The sequence below is a fragment of the Mercenaria mercenaria genome, chromosome 6 (genome assembly GCF_021730395.1).
Source record: "Mercenaria mercenaria strain notata chromosome 6, MADL_Memer_1, whole genome shotgun sequence".
NCBI lineage: Eukaryota > Metazoa > Mollusca > Bivalvia > Venerida > Veneridae > Mercenaria > Mercenaria mercenaria.
In genome coordinates, this window is record NC_069366.1 from 42519697 (window position 1) to 42537062 (window position 17366).

At 35.3% G+C, this 17366-nt stretch overlaps 1 protein-coding gene across 1 annotated transcript in view; it reads left to right on the forward strand.

Moving 5' to 3' along the window:
* The window catches only part of LOC123550537 (PHD finger protein 20-like), a 117515-nt gene that overhangs the window by 411 nt on the left and 99738 nt on the right, over positions 1-17366 (forward strand). The window lies entirely within an intron of this gene.

Below are 17366 nucleotides of genomic sequence, written 5' to 3' on the forward strand. Positions count from 1 at the left end.
CATAACCCCTTAAATTAAGGTCAATTGAGTATTACAGATATCAAACTAAATCAAATATTTCTTAGCAAAAATTATTCAGAGTTTAATATAGAATTATTCACACTAACGTCATCGTCATTATCGGTAGCACTAGCAGTATCCACGGACATTGTCTCAGTAGCAGCCGGAGCAGGGCTTCCCTTCATCGTATCTACCTGATCGTGCATGTCTGGCCCTGGTGAAACAGTGGTGTCCGTGACAGTACATGTAGTTTGTTTTTTGAGGGCATGCTGCTTAAAAAGCAAATCTATCTTTGCGCATTTCGCCCCTGTTGCGTCCGTGATCTTTTTACGGTATGATTTTGCATTATGCGACATTTTTTTTCAAAGGGAAGTAACTTTGCACATACGCATCCAGGGAACTGAAAAACGCGCGTATTATACGGATCAGTAAAACTTTATCAGGCCCATTAAGTTACGAGACGCTCCTAAGACTATCGGGTATCGATTTTTTTCTTGAATTTTTTTTTCTTTCGAGGGGGAATTTTTCTATACTTGGGGGGAAAAAACATACTGTTTCCAGGGGGGAACGGGGCCGAATTTCGGCCCAAAAATCGGCAAATGAGGGCCCTGTTAATAGACTTATATATGTATATAATAGACTTATTATATACATATATAGGTCTATTACAGGACTTCCATTAGGATTCAGTTTCATGGAGTCAGGACTGCCTAACATTAGGATTTTGGAGTCCCTCTTAAAATTTTCTTTGAGTCTTACGTAGTATCTCTTTGTAAAATGACCTTCAATATCATCATCATCATCATCATTACTATCATCATATCTAATTGGTTCAGAACAATGTGTAAAGTAACAGAATTTAGAGAAAAGAACCACTAGAATGATTAGAAAATATTTTATTTTACAAAAAAAAATATTTTATTGTTTCATTATACGTATAGCAACAGTCAGCATTTTTATTAAAATCAACAAACTTACTGTTGTTCAGCTACATAATGAAAATCCAAGTACATTTTACTTGGAGTAGAATTACGTCATTCACCTGGCAATACCCAACCAGTTAACTTGCATCCTACATCAAAGAAAATCAATAAAGGAAAATTTTGCCGACGTTTAGCTGCCATGTTCTTGTGTTTGTTTCAGGCTATTCATCAAAATGTGTCAGAGATATCAGATCTTAATAGAAGACAAATTGAATGTTTTGTTGTTGTTGTTTTTTTTTCTCTAAAAAATACTGTGAAAGTAGGATTTATCATTTACGAAAATTTACGAAAAGTAAGTAGCAAATTTATTACCAATCGAGAGAAATTAAACTGGATGTGAAATGTCATTTGCTAGAGGAATATAGTTACTTGCTGGGGTTTTTTCAACTTTTTTGTGCTGAAATTATCGATAAATTTTCCACAGTTAGTTACTTTGTCTTCCGACTTCGTAGCTTCTTTCATCAACTTAATCCGAGCCAAATGCATGTAATGTTTTATTGTCGGCAGTTAGCGCATTCTAAACATGTCAACTGATCTGGATTTATAACGGTTTACATTTACAGACGGTCTCTATCAAACACGATGCTTTCACACTAGTCTCACACTTCAAACAATGCGGGCAGTTTTTACGAGGCTGTCAATAAAGAATTAAACCACTTTGATTAGTTATGGGGCAGAGCTAATCACGTCATTCGAGTAAAGTTACGTCACGGTGTATTGATTTTGTCGTCCTTTGAAAATATCGGAAGTCCTTTGTACGCCTCTCACATTGTGTATTGGCGTACGGATAATAATTTTTGGCGTATTTTACGCCGGGACGCCGCTTAATGGAAGCCCTGTCTATTAACCCTTTTCCAATCATATCGCCCCAATCCGCCCTTACCGCTTATCCAACGAAACGCCTCAATCCGCCCATGCTGTCTACAAACGATTCGCCTGAAACCGCCCGGATAATGCACTGTTTAATATTCGTCTTTTTCCGATTGAAAACGACGAAAACTAATTGGTTTAAAAGTTTAAATCGGTTAGGAAAAGTTCATTTTACGATCATGCCCGAGTCTCGCTTTCAAAACGTTACTATTTATACAGCAAATTTTGGAAATCCCCAACTCATTTTCAGAAAATAAAATTGTACATGTACCAAAATGGCGGATAGCGATAGAGATTTCGGACAATTTTGTCACGACGATATTTACGAAATTCTACGTCGGGATCCAGATTCAGATGTGAATATTAGTGATATTTGGTCGGAGAAATTATCAAGCGACTCCGATACGTCTGAAATAGTAGAATTATACTCGTGACAAATAGAAAATATCTCGGAATGTGACACCCCTTTGGAAGACCTACGACCGTTGATGAATTATTGAAATCTGACTCGAATATTTCATCGAGGTATGTTAGGGACTTTATTCGTGATGGCGAACAAAATTTGACTGAAATATCAAATAGATTTTATAATTTTTTTGACACAAAGTTCGATTCATTTTTTTTAATGATTGCTGAAGAAACCAAATTTTTTATGGTACTGGTACAAGGCAAGAAATTCAACATAAACAACAACAGTTCGACTGAAGGGATGATGATGTTTGGGAGGCTCAGGGAGAAACAACAGCAAATGAAATACGGACTTTCTTCTTTGGTTATGATAATCGTCAGAAAACGTAACATTATGTGAAATATTTCTGGAGCTCCGATGACCGACTTCGAGTAGAGGGTTTTACCAAAACATGCCTATTCAAGGTTGGTGTAAGTTGAAAAATCATCTCAAATAACCGTGATCAGCCTGATCCGACCAACAATATCGCGACAGGTTATTCAAAGTCTGGCCACTTATACACCTTTATAACAGAAATTTCAAGAGTGATATTACCCATCCAAGTCGTAATCTGTCAGTTGATGAAGCAGTGATTGGTTTCAAAGGCCGGTTTTTGCTGAAACAGTAAATACCTAGCAAGCCGACAAAATGGGGACTCAAATCACGAATGTCAGCAGACTCTATTTATTCATTTATTAAATTTTATTTATCTATTTATTTATCACAGTTTTCGTTCAGGCAATCTCATAGCTTTTCAAAGAAACATTTGGTCAGGTGTCAAATTGAACTACTTGCATATGAATAAAATCTGTATTAATTTTGTTGATTTTTTTTTTAATTTAATAGAAAGTACAAAAAAAATAAAACAGTAAACAAATCAAGGAAGTGTTAAATGTAAATATCAATGGGAGATATTGTTTAGTCGTGTACATAGACAAATATTTCAACTATGATATATATAATACAATTTCATTTACAGTATATAGTATATATTTTATGTGTTTATATATAATTATGAATGTATTGCAAGTTTGTACATAATCAGAATTTAATTGTGCATAAATAATGTCAGTGTAAGATGTGATAAAATGGAAAATAAAGCAATAAAAAAGGAATTTATATCAGAGGAAATCAGCAAATATCAACTAAGTGTCAATGACTGGAAATTATTAGTGTTAATTGAGTGGGGATTAAATAGACATACTCCCCACTAAGATCTTAGCAAGTGTCATCTACTGTAAGTTTATTTAATTATCTCCCATCCTGTGCATGTGTTGTTATGTTTTTTGCATGGCCTTTGTTACTTTGAATAGTTTAAAGTGAAACACCCCCTCATTTTCATGTGAATAACTGGCAAAATATTATCATAGGCAAATATCTCTGTTCAGACAGGCTTATCAGATCACACAGATCTATGTTCCCAGTAGGTATAGGTTTCCAGTGGAGTACTGATTGGAAAAGGGTTAAGTAAAATATTTGATTATGTGTCTAGCACCTGTGAGAAAACCTAGTCATACGGATTCTTTCTTTTTTCTGCATAAATTGTTCTTTCTGATATTTTCAGTTTGGCTTTCAGTTTTGACAGTAAGCCTGATGGTTTTGCTCTTGTTATAAAAATTAACAAAGGAAAATGTTTTAAAATGTTTTGTTTAAATGAACGTAGATCTAATCATTTCTTCAGATTTGTTAAGACTAGGCAGACAGTGGAAAATAGTGTTCATGAGTTAAAGATAAGGCAGTGGCTAGGGTTACGGTACCGTAATCCTAGCCTCCGATTCTGGGATTACGGAAGTTCCGTATTTCTAGACAACCCTATGGGGATAGGCTAGGATTACGGAAGTATTTAAGAGGCATCACATATATGTTAGGACATGCATAAATGATGTTGTAAACTTACTTATTACACTTAAAATAGCGACTTTTCATGCCTGTCGTATTATTTCGTGTTATCGATCCAACATTTTTGTGGGTTAGTAGAAGAAGAAAGAGAAAAGAAAAATAGAGAAGAATGATTAAAAATGAAAGAAAAAAGGCAAAATCATGACTATGAAATAATAACGTACTCTAAACATAAAACAAAATTACAATACAATATATATATTTTTTAAAAACACACACACACACACACACAAAAAAAAAGGAAAATTATGGAAATTGAAAAGAAAAAGAACTGAGCCATGACCCGTGCGAAAAAAGAACAGGAAATCCTGGGATTATCCCAGGAAGTCCCAGGACTATCCTGGGATAATGTCCTGAAATTATCTCAGGAATTCCTGGGATAGTCCTGGGACTTTTCACGCCGTTAAATGGGAATGGGACAATCCCAGGATTTTCCTATGAACAGGAAAAAACAGGACATCAGAACTATTATTAATTATATTGTCTTGTTCTCAGGAAATCCCAGGAATTCTTGAAGTCAGGATATCCCAGGACAATTGTCCTGTCTTCAGGAAATCCCAGGAATTCCTGTTGTCAGGACATTTCAGGACAATTGTCCTGTCTTTAGGAAATTCCAGGAATTCCTGATCAGGAAATCTCAGGACAATTGTCCTGTCTTCAAGGAACCCTAGAACCTTGTAAACATGATTTGAAATTCACTTTGGCGGGAAATACAGTTAAGAAACTGACTGTTAAATTTAAATAAAATTTATGTGAACAGTAAGAGTATCCTGCAAGGATTATCATTTCCTAATATCAAAAATATTTTGTAGTTAAAAAGCATTCATCATGTACATAATCTGTCATAGCAGAAATATTAATTTCTTGGCACATCATAAATCAGCTCAAATATGTGCAGTCATGTCAAAAAATATAGGAGAAAATACTACAATTTAGTCTAAAATCATCAAATTATGAGCTTCATATTGAGCAAAAAGCTCTTATCATTCTATGATCTGTTCACTAGAGTGAAAATGTCTTTGATCAAACATGTACAGATAACCTAAAGTGTAGTAACACATTTTTGACTAATTTTAAAGAAAAATACTTCCTATATAACATTGTTTTGTAAAATCATTAAATGAAGGAGTACATTATGTATCATTTCTAAAAGTTTATACAGAAATAATATGCTAACTTACCACAAATATAGAATATATTCCTGTTATACTGAAAACACTATAATCACATGTGCTTAATGATACAGTTTCTCCCAAAATATGGGTCTTCCACACCAGGATGTAATTAACTTACTAGACCATTACAAGATCATGTTTCAAATTAATTACCTTTTTTTCAATATGTATCTTTTAGTAAAGGTCCTGTCTTTTTCCTGTGAACAGGACAAATTTTCTATCAAAAGTCCTGTCTTTTAGTGTTAAAGTCCTGTCTTCAGGACTTTCTTGCAGCCTTGCTATAAGAATCCCAGGATATCCCAGGATAATCCTGGGACTTCCTGAGAACAGGAAAATATTTCTGCATGGGGAACTGAGCTCCTCCTGGTGATGTGGCCCGGATGTAGTTGGACAATTATGGCGGATCGATAACATGAAATTTTAATTATGGCAGACATGAAAAAATCGCTATTTTAAGTGAAACAAGTAGGTTTACAACATCATTTATGCATGTCATAACATATATATTTGATTCCTCTTAAATACTTCGTAAATACTAGCCTATTCTCATAGGGTTGTCTAGGAATATGGAACTTCCCTAATCCTAGAATCGGAGGCTAGGATTATGGTACCGTAACCCTAGCCACTGCCTAAAGATAATAGTGATATTTGAGTGCACAGAATCTAGTCCGAAAATGCACCCATACTGGTACTGATGATAAACCCAGACAGAAAATGAGTTTTTTTTACCTGTAACTTTTTTATTCCTGCAAACTGTTATCAATGGTTGGTATCAAAATAATGCTTAACATTTGCTGAAAACTTTACATAATTCAAATTTATATTTAGTAAGCAAACTCACACGAAGTGAGGGCCTGAAAGGGGTATGTAAAATGGGGACTGTACGAACATTGATAAATTCGACCACTTTGTCATTTACAAAATTTTCCTCATAGTATTATATTGAAACTTTCCCAAAAATGCTGCAACAGTCATTCTGGATCAAATATTGAAAAGTGAACCAATGTCAGGCCTTTATTTGTTGACAGTGAGCATGCGTAAAATACACCCTTTTCTAGGGCTGTCATTGATTGGGTCTTAGGCGTATCGACGATACCGATATATCAGAAGACAAATATCGACGATACATCGATATATTGATTATTAAGTTAGATTAACGACCTATTTGTTCATATGCATACTATATACCTTCCTGTAAATGCTATTTTAAGTTTTATTGCCTACTTTCCATATTTCTGTTTGATAATGTTGTATTTGTATTTATGAAATAAAAGAAATACATAAAAATTAGTAACATCTTTCATTTTTATTTTGCCTTCACTCCTTTTCTGCATTTATCCAAATTTACAACTTTGTGAACTTTAGTTTTTTAGGGTCTGGGTGTTTATTTGGGTAGTTTTTTCTCTCTGTAAAATATCGATTTTTGAAAATGGGAATCGATAATCGATCGACAAAAAAATATCGTTGATACATCGATATCGTTTCTATCGATGACAGCCCTACCCTTTTCCCCAGTAATTTTGGATAAATATTACCCTCTTCGGAACATACCTACACTTGACGGCAATGCGCCTCAACGATCATGCCTTTACTGTCAATTTCTTTCTCTAATACAAATTTCTGAATCCAGGAATGCCCAGTTTCTTTTCAGTTCATTTGTTACAAATAGTTTTTAAAAACGACCAAAAAAAAAAAAATTAAATAAAATTAAAAAAAAAAATAAAAAAAATCACACAACAATTAACACATTAAGCCTGCGTAACATCACGCTCAACCTCATGTTCTTCTAATATATATATTTTTTTGGTTGGGTTTAACGTCGCACTGACACAATTTTAGGTCATATGGCGACTTTCCAGCTTTGATGGTGGAAGAAGACCCCAAGTGCCCCTCCGTGCATTATTTCATCACGAGCGGGCACCTGGGTAGAACCACCGACCTTCCATAAGCCAGCTGGATGGCTTCCTCACATGAAGAATTCAACGCCCCGAGTGAGGCTCAAACCCTCATCGATGAGGGCAAGTGATTTGAAGTCAGCGACCTTAACCACTCGGTCCCCTTCTGATATTCTTTTGTAGTATAGATACCGGAACTTACATAATCCTGCTATCCTAAACACCGACTATTTCAATTCTTTTAAATGCCATTATTAAGGTTAATTTCTTAGCGCAATAGGGATCGTACTTGGGGCCTCTCAAGTATATATAGCCAACATTTTTTCCAAGTGTAAAACTCTAGTCAATGAATTGATTTTTGAGAAAGTAATTGCAATGTATATGAAAGACTGTGGAAGGTAGGGGAGATAAGCAATATCGACATATGCTTTTCCATGCTTCGAATGTTTTGTTCAAAATTTACAGGCAGAACATTGATTAACTATGCACATTATTGATTTTGTTCCAATAATTGCAGATATTGTGATAAATATCAATAAAAAATGAAATAGAGTTAAAAAAAAAATAATGTTAAGCTGCTGCCGAGATTCGAACTCGGACCTCGCGCATGGAAAATATGTGTGCTAACCACTGGACCACGGTAAATTGTGACACACAGCTGTGATAAATAGAGGATATTTTTTTGTTTTAGTGTAAGATCGAAATATATTTCACCGAGTGAACACTATAATGCAATATTTTCACGAGTGGCGCAGCCACAAGTGAAAATGTAAATTATGGTGTTCACGAGTGAAATATATTTTGTTCTTACACTGAAACAAACAAATTTTCTATTTATTTTATGTGCTTTTAATGGTTTTAACCAAATTATATCCAGTTTGTCCGCGCAAGGTCACGTGAATGACATCATGACGTCATAATGTCATGACGTCAGGATATCTTTGTATAAAAAAAACTGTAAATACTTCTGTTTTGTTTCCTGATTTCTTTTACATTTTAGTATGATAGAATGTATATATTTATAATCTGGTTAGTATTTTATACATCTATATCTTTACTGAAGCATATTTTGCAAGGAATTTTCTATTATTTATAATTAATATTCTTTCGCATTCAAGTATAAGTTCCGTACCAGTGAAAAATAAAAATGATATTTTCACTGTTTGAAACAGTGAAAATATCAATTTTATTTCACTGATAAATTTCAGTATTTCACTGAAGAGCATAAAATAAAATTATGTATATAAATAAATTTTGTAAGGGCAGCATGTCTAAATTCATTTACTTTGACATTTTTGAAATCATTGGCTTTTCTACATTAAAAAAGAATAAATAAACGATGATTTTCTTATTCAAACAGTACTGTAATGTTGCCTACGTTATTATTCAATATTGGAAACAAAAAGCGTGCCGCTTGAATCATCCATAAACTCGTTACATGAAGTAACCTGAATATCACCGATTTCCATTGATACCGCGAATTTTCAACTCAATAGAATAATTTGTTTTGATAATGCAGCGGTTATGAACGTTCATAAGCAATTTATTTTATCAAATGTCGTCCCGAAAATTATTTGTTGTGCAAGCACGGCAGCAGTTCTGGGAATTATGGGTAAAAACAACAACAACAAAAACGGTGAAGGTATAGAACATATTCCCAAGTTGAACGGTATATAGGTTTACTTTGACATATACACGTACACATTATCTATAGACGGAAAAACCTTCGGGTTTCCCGTATTAAAGTAAAAAAATAAACACGATATTGATAGTCAGCTTTGTAATTCACAGATTCGGAGACAGTCTCTTGATCGGCGGATGTCTTCCGATCGGGAGATTTTTCATGGCACGAAAATGCTGTCTGATGTCTACCCCAATTCAGAGAATGTCTCCCGATCTGGAGACAGCGTGTGATAGTGGGTTCTTTTCGGTTTCTTTGCCACTGCCAGGGCTTTTCATCTTTATATAACAGAGGCCTGTATAAGCCCAATCGAGGTATTGTTGCCCGATTGGGCTTAAATTTATCAAAAGAAGTAAGCAATAATAGCTTGATTGGGCAAGTTTTAGGGTAGGCCTATAGAGGATAGGTTGATAAATTTTGTATTTAGACTTGAATTATTGTACAGATTTTCATATCATACTTTTACTGGCATAAAGGACATTCAGATAATTGAGAATCACCAAGATTTTAACTGAGTTGTACAATCCTTGTTACGAAAGGTTAAAAGAATTGAAATTGTCCACATTGCTCCACAGAAGCATGGAGGTAATATAGAGATAGAGTGTAGACGAGATAATTGGTGATAATTATTTATTATACCACATGTTCCTTGCTGAACTCCTTTCAGAATCCTACGAGATATATCACCACAGTCACTTAATTATCACTATTTCGCATGTACCGTATTTACCCTAAGTCTTGGGACAGCATAAAATAATTATTTTTTTCACTGTCCCAAGACTTATTTCCCGAAAAATAATTATTTTGAAAAGTGTCCCAAAAATATGGACACAATTCTCGGTCATCGGGTAACATCCCCCACCCACCCGTGTTGAAAGCGAAAAAATAAACGTTTGATTATCGGTAATTATTCTGTTGATAAACAAAGTAATTGGCCTTGTTTTCATCATCTATTAACACCCCCTCAAAGAGCTAAAAGTGTGTCGGTATCATGACATTAGAAGTGGAGATCAAAGCGGTATAGTTTCCCCGAGATTTTCATGGCATTACGTCATGTTTTCGCGCCAAGTTGTACATCACTGTTTGATCGTACCGCCTCGGTTCTTTAAAGAGCTGAGAAGTAGATCTAGTGTTGTGAAAATCAATGAAAAAAACTTCTTTTTAATTTGTTAAAGTGAATGTGCAATATCCCGTATAAACTGACAGGTAAACGTGTCGAACTATAATAGCGGATATCTTACCTCTGTGACCTATTTGCCCTCAAGGAAATTTCAAAACGGTTTGAGAAGAATATCTTATTATAAAGTGTCGTGTCAAAAAATACATGTACATGCACAAAGATTCATTCAAAACTTATTTAAAAAACGCAACATCATCATTGTTTTTGTTGTTTTAAACCGCGTCCCGATTTTCTATTTACGTTCACGAGGTCACGTAACAGAAATCTGTTTGCCAAAAATCGTTTTACTTCATATTTTTAAATTGCTGCCGCTTTTTCATTATTTAAGATTTTTCTATTCTGTTTTTTGCACTTTCTGGTCAAAAGTCTGAATTTTATGCCTATAGTTTGCATCATTTATTTACTTTTAGAAAGAAATAAGTATTTAGGATCGCGCTGTTTGAAATTTTGCAAGTAATTTTATGAAAATTCGACCGTTTTTATAGAATTTTGCCTACATTTCTGTCGATACCTTTTTAAAATCGTTATAGAATTCAAATTATATTACTTCTCAATCTACGTTGAAAATCTGAAGCGATAAAATCAAAAAATGAATGTGTGACGCGCGTTTTTTGTATACGTGTCAATAAACAAAAGTAACGGCGTTGTAAGTTAGACATTACGATAGGTCGCACATGCTCGTGGAATGGAAAATTACCGGCATGGCGTTTTGATAGCTGTACGATTCGCAGGTAAATTCCAGTCAGTGGTAAATAAAAATAACTAACTAACGGAAAACGGACTTCCTGGCTGCAGTAAAAAAAAATATACAACACTTAACTGGTATGGTAAAAAAACACTTTACTGTCAAAAGACACGACACGAAAATGTTAAAAAAATAATCTTTGGTTCTTATAATTATTTGACATTTTGATCGATACAAAACCATACAATGTATAATAACGGTATTTGACTTACATCTTGAATCAGTAACAACCATAGTCCCAACACTTTGGGACGAAAAATATGCTGAGAAAATACATGTCCGAAAAATTAGGGACAAGAAAAATAATTATTTTTCCAGATTTTAAGGGTGTCCCAAGATTTAGGGTGTCCCAAGACTTAGGGTAAATACGGTAATTAACATAATCCTTTGAACACACTGTGCGGCACCGCGGTTTTATCAAAGTGCTCAAGGTGAGCTTTTATGATCGCCCTGTGTCCGTCGTCGTCAACAATTTGACTGTTAACACTCTAGAGGTCACAGTTTAGGCCCAATCTTAATGAAACTTGGTCAGAATGTTACCCTCAATAAAATGTTGGAAGAGTTCGATATTGGGTCATCTGGGGTCAAAAACTAGGTCACCAGGTCAAATCAAAGGAAAAGCTTGTAATCACTCTAGATGTCACATTTTTGGCCCAATCTTAATGTAACTTGGTCAGAATGTTACCCTTAATAAAATCTGGGACGAATATGATATTGAATCATCTGGGGTCAAAAACTAGGTCACCAGGTCAAATCAAAGGAAAAGCTTGTTAACACTCTAGAGGTCACAATTTTGGCCCAATCTTAATGAAACTTGGTCAGAATGTTACCCTCGATAAAATCTTGAAAGAGTTCGATATTGGGTCATCTGGGGTCAAAAACTAGGTCACCAGGTCAAATCAAAGGAAAAGCTAGTTAACACTCTAGAGGCCACATTTATGACCATATTTTAATGAAACTTGGTCAGAACGTTAATCTTGATGATCTTTAGGTCAATAGGTCAGGTGAGCGATACAGGGCCTTCATGGCCCTCTTGTTTGAATTACTTCATTTTTTAGCTTGACTATTCATAGAATAGTAGAGCAATTGGACTCGCCCATGCGTCGGCGTCCGCGTCCCGATTTGGTAAAGTTTTTGTATGTAAGCTCAGCAACCACTTGTGGGAATGGATTGAAACTTCACACACTTATTCACTGTGATAAACTGACTTTCATTGCACAGGTTACATAACTCTGTTTTGCTTTTTTAACAAATTATGCCCCTTTTTTATCCCCCCCGCCAAAGGCGAAGGGGATATTAAAAATGCTGTCCGTCCGTCCGCAACAATCTTTGTCCGGAGCATAACTCCAAAAGTGCTGGAGGGATTTTCTTCAGACTTCATACACTGATAGAACACATTGGGAGGAAGTGCAGTGTGCAAGAACAATAACTCTGCCTTGCCTATTTTTTGAGTTATTCCCCTTTATCATATTTTCTTTAAAAAAATTGTCCGGAGCATAACTCCAAAAGTACTGGAGAGATTTTCTTCAAACTTCATACACTGATAGAACACATTGGGAGGAAGGGCAGTATGCAAGAACAATAACTCTACCCTGCCTATTTTTAGCTCACCTGTCACATAGTGACAAGGTGAGTTTTTGTGATCACGCAGCGTCCGTTGTCCGTGCGTCCGTAAACTTTTGCTTGTGACCACTCTAGAGGTCACATTTTTTGTGGGATCTTTATGAAAGTTGGTCAGAATGTTCATCTTGATGATATCTAGGTCAAGTTCGAAACTGGGTCAAGTGCCTTCAAAAACTAGGTCAGTAGGTCTAAAAATAGAAAAACCTTGTGACCTCTCTAGAGGCCATATATTTCTAAAATCTTCATGAAAATTGGTCAGAATGTTCATCTTGATGATATCTAGGTCAAGTTCGAAACTGGGTCATGTGCCTTGAAAAACTAGGTCAGTAGGTCTAAAAATAGAAAAACCTTGTGACCTCTCTAGAGGCCATATATTTCACAAGATCTTCATGAAAATTGGTCAGAATGTTCACCTTGATGATATCTAGATCAAGTTCGAAACTGGGTGACCTGACTTCAAAAACTAGGTCAGTAGGTCTAAAAATAGAAAAACCTTGTGACCTCTCTAGAGGCCATATTTTTCACATCTAGGTCAGGTTTGAAACTGGGTCACATGCCATCAAAAACTAGGTCAGTAGGTCAAATAATAGAAAAACCTTGTGACCTCTCTAAAGGCCATATTTTTCATGAGATCTGTATGAAAGTTGGTCTGAATGTTCATCTTGATGATATCTAGGTCAGGTTCGAAACTGGGTCACGTGCGGTCAAAAACTAGGTCAGTAGGTCTGAAAATAGAAAAACCTTGTGACCTCTCTAGAGGCCATACATTTCACAAGATCTTCATGAAAATTGGTCAGAATGTTCACCTTGGCGATATCTAGGTCAAATTTGAAAAGTAGGTCACGTGCCATCAGTGATTTTATTTGCGCCGATTTGACTCTGAAATTCGGCGTCTTCCCAACTGACAAAAATGGTCAAAATTCCCAAAAAATGCTTAAAAATTCCCAAAAACGAAATGATTTTTCCCAATTAGATTGATTTCTTATGAAAGTTGAACTAAAACGATGCAAATAATCATAAAAATTCCGACTCGAATTATGGTTTATTCACAACTTATTTATTTGCCAACTCGAAGCGCGTTGTTTACATAAAACGGGTCACGGCATAGTACGGCATTTAGTATGACTTTCATCACGGTCGCTAAACACTTTTTGATGCGTCAAAATGAGTCGGAAAAAAAATGTTAGAAACATAATACCTAAATTATCGCAAAATGTCGCATAATTCCAAATATTATAATAAGAAAATATAACTTAAACACGCCATCGGTACTCAGGACATTCGAACATCTTTTGGTAAAGTTAAAGAGAAATTAAATCCAAATCAAACGTCAGAAAAGCAAAGTGATCTGTCCAAGAAATCTGAGTCCCCACAAAATGACCCTTGATCAGAAATCAACAGAAGCTCATGGTGACCCTAAGCTATCTGAGCCATCAGATCCTGTGACATCAGAAAATAACCTGTCTGTCCTCTCTGTTCAACCTCGGTGCATATTTGAATGAAATAAATTTACCTTTAAATAAAACTTTTCAAAATGATTTCTTTATTAAGGTTTTGTTAATTTTTCCCAATTTTGAAGTTTATCACGCTAAAAATTCCCAATTGAAAAGGCATGGGCTGTTGCTAAAAAAAAGTGAAAAAATCACTGGCCATAAAAAACTAGGTCAGTAGGTCAAATGATAGAAAAACTTTGTGACCTCTCTAGAGGCCATATTTTTCATGGGATCTGTATGAAAGTTGGTCTGAATGTTCATCTTGATGATATCTAGGTCAAGTTCGAAACAGGGTCATGTGCGGTCAAAAACTAGGTCAGTAGGTCAAATAATAGAAAAACCTTGTGACCTCTCTAGAGGCCATACTTGTGAATGGATCTCCATAAAAATTGGTCAGAATGTTCATCTTGATGATATCTAGATCAGATTTGAAAGTGGGTCACGTGCCTTCAAAAAGTAGGTCAGTAGGTCAAATAATGAAAAAACGTTGTGACCTCTCTAGAGGCCATATTTTTCATGGGATCTGTATGAAAGTTGGTCTGATTGCTTATCTTGATGATATATAGGTCAAGTTTGAAACTGGTTCCACTGTGATCAAAAACTAGGTCAGTAGGTCTTGAAATAGAAAAACCTTGTGACCTCTCTAGAGGCCATACCCTTGAATGGATTTTCATGAAAATTGGTCAGAATGTTCAACTTGATGATATCTAGATCAAGTTTGAAACTGGGTCACATGCCTTAAAAAACTAGGTCAGTAGGTCAAATAATAAAAAAAACGTGACCTCTCTAGAGGCCATACTTTTCATGGGATCTGTATGAAATTTGGTCTGAATGTTCATCTTGATGATATCTAGGTCAAGTTTGAAACTGGGTCAACTGCGGTCAAAAACTAGGTCAGTAGGTCTAAAATTATTAAAATCTTTTGACCTCTCTAGAGGCCATATTTTTCAGTGGATCTTCATGAAAATTGATCTGAATGTTCACCTTGATGATATCTAGATCAGTTTTGAAACTGGGTCACGTGCGGTCAAAAACTAGGCCAGTAGGTATAAAAATAGAAAAACCTTGTGACCTCTCTAGAGGCCATATTTTTCATGAGATCTTCATGAAAATTAGTGAGAATGTTCATCTTGATGATATCTAGGTAAAGTTTAAAAAAGGGTCATGTACCTTCGAAAACTAGGTCAATAGGTCAAATAATAGAAAAACCTTGTGACCGCTCTAGAGACCATATTTTTCAATGGATCTTCATGAAAATTGGTCAGAATTTTTATCTTGATAATATCTAGGTCAAGTTCAAAACTGGGTCACATGAGCTCAAAAACTAGGTCACTATGTCAAATAATAGAAAAAACAACGTCATACTCAAAACTAGGTCATGTGGGAAGAGGTGAGCGATTCAGGATCATCATGGTCCTCTTGTTTGAGTTATTCCCCTTTATCATATTTTCTTTAAAATTTTTGTCCGGAGCATAACTCCAAAAGTACTGGAGGGATTTTCTTCAAACTTCATACACTGATAGAACACATTGGGAGGAAGTGCAGTGTGCAAGAACAATAACTCTACCTTACCTACTTTTTGAGGTATTCCCCTTTATCATATTTTCTTTAAAAAATTTGTCCGTAGCATATCTTTTTCATGCATGGAGGGATTTTGATATATCTTGGCACAAATGTTCACCACCACGAGGTGGAGTGTCTTGCACAAGAACCAGGTCCCTAGATCTAAGGTCAAGGTCACACTTAGAGGTCAAAGGATACAAGAATGAAAACCTTGTCCGGAGCGCTTCTTCTTCATGCATAGAGGGATTTTGATATAACTTTGCACAAATGTTCACCACCACAAGACAGAGTGTCATGCGCAAGATCCAGGTCCCTAGGTCTAAGGTCAAGGTCACACTTAGAGGCCAAAGGTCAGATACAAGAATGACTTTGTCCGAAGCATTTCTTCTTCATGCATGGAGTTATTTTGATGTAACTTGGCACAATTATACACCATCATGAGACGAATTGTCTTGCGCAGTTCCCTTCTTTAGAATTACTTCCCTTTGTTGTTACTTTAAATAGCTTTTATTGTAACTTTTTCATTACTAGTCGTAGGGAAAAATTGAGACCACTTTTCAGTAGTACAACATGCATGCTACATCCAATTTTGAGGTGTATTTTGACCAATCTCTACCTAGTAAAGATTTTTGTGGGGACTTACAATTTTTTTTTTTTTTTTATAAAGATTAACTTCCATTAGTTGTTACTATAAATAACTTATGTTGTAACATTTTTATAATTGACCACAGGGAAAAAACAAGACCACTTTTCTGTGGTACAACCTGGATGTTACTTTCCAATTTTAGGTGTATTTTAAGACATCCCTTCCTGGTAAGGAGTTTTTTTTGGACTTAGAAAAACAAAAGACTTACAATGATTACTAAACAACCACAAAATTAAAATTCCATTTGCAAATACAGCTGCTAGAGAAAAGAAATTTGCTGTGACGGGCATATATTGTGACATTCTGGCACTCTTGTTCCCTGTTAGCTTTCCATTCCTTCTTTTTACAGTAGCCATATAGAAAAACATCATACAGCTATACTGTTCATGAAAATTAATAAAATTTAGCAGTAAACCACCTCATCACTGAATAATTCTTTCTTCCACATCTTTAAAACCCCAGATGTGGACCACAACTAAATGGTTTTTCAAAGCTTCTCCCAAAATGAATACTTTCAGACACTAATTTGCCAGGAACTTCAGCCTTCATTTATAATATGCCTGGCGGGGGGATTGGCCATGTCTAACATGGCTCTTGTTTGACTTAGAAATTTTTGGTTAAGGTTTTGTATGTAAGCTTCTCAGTAACCACTTGTGGGAATGGATTGAAAAACTGACTTACACTGCACAGGTTTCATAACTCAACTCTTTTTTGCTTTTTTACAAAATTATGCCACTTTTTCGACTTAGTATTTTTTGGTTAAGGTTTTGTATGTAAGCTGGTATCTCAGTACTCACTAATTGGAATGAATTGAAACTTCACACACTTGTTCACTGTCATAATTTGACATGCACAAAGCAGGTCCCATAACTTTATTTTGCTTTTTTACAAAATTATGCCCCTTTTTCAACATAGAAATTTTTGGTTAAGTTTTTGTATGTAAACTGCTATCTCAGTATCCACTAATGGGAAAGGATTGAAACTTCACGCACTGGTTCACTGTCATGATATGACATGCAGTGCAAAGGGTCAGTAACTCAACTTTGCATTTTACAAAATTTTTCAACTTAGCAGTTTTGGGTTAAATTCTTATATGTAAGCTGGTTTCTCAGTACCCACTAATGGGAATGAATTGAAACTTCGCACACTTGTCCACTGTCATGAG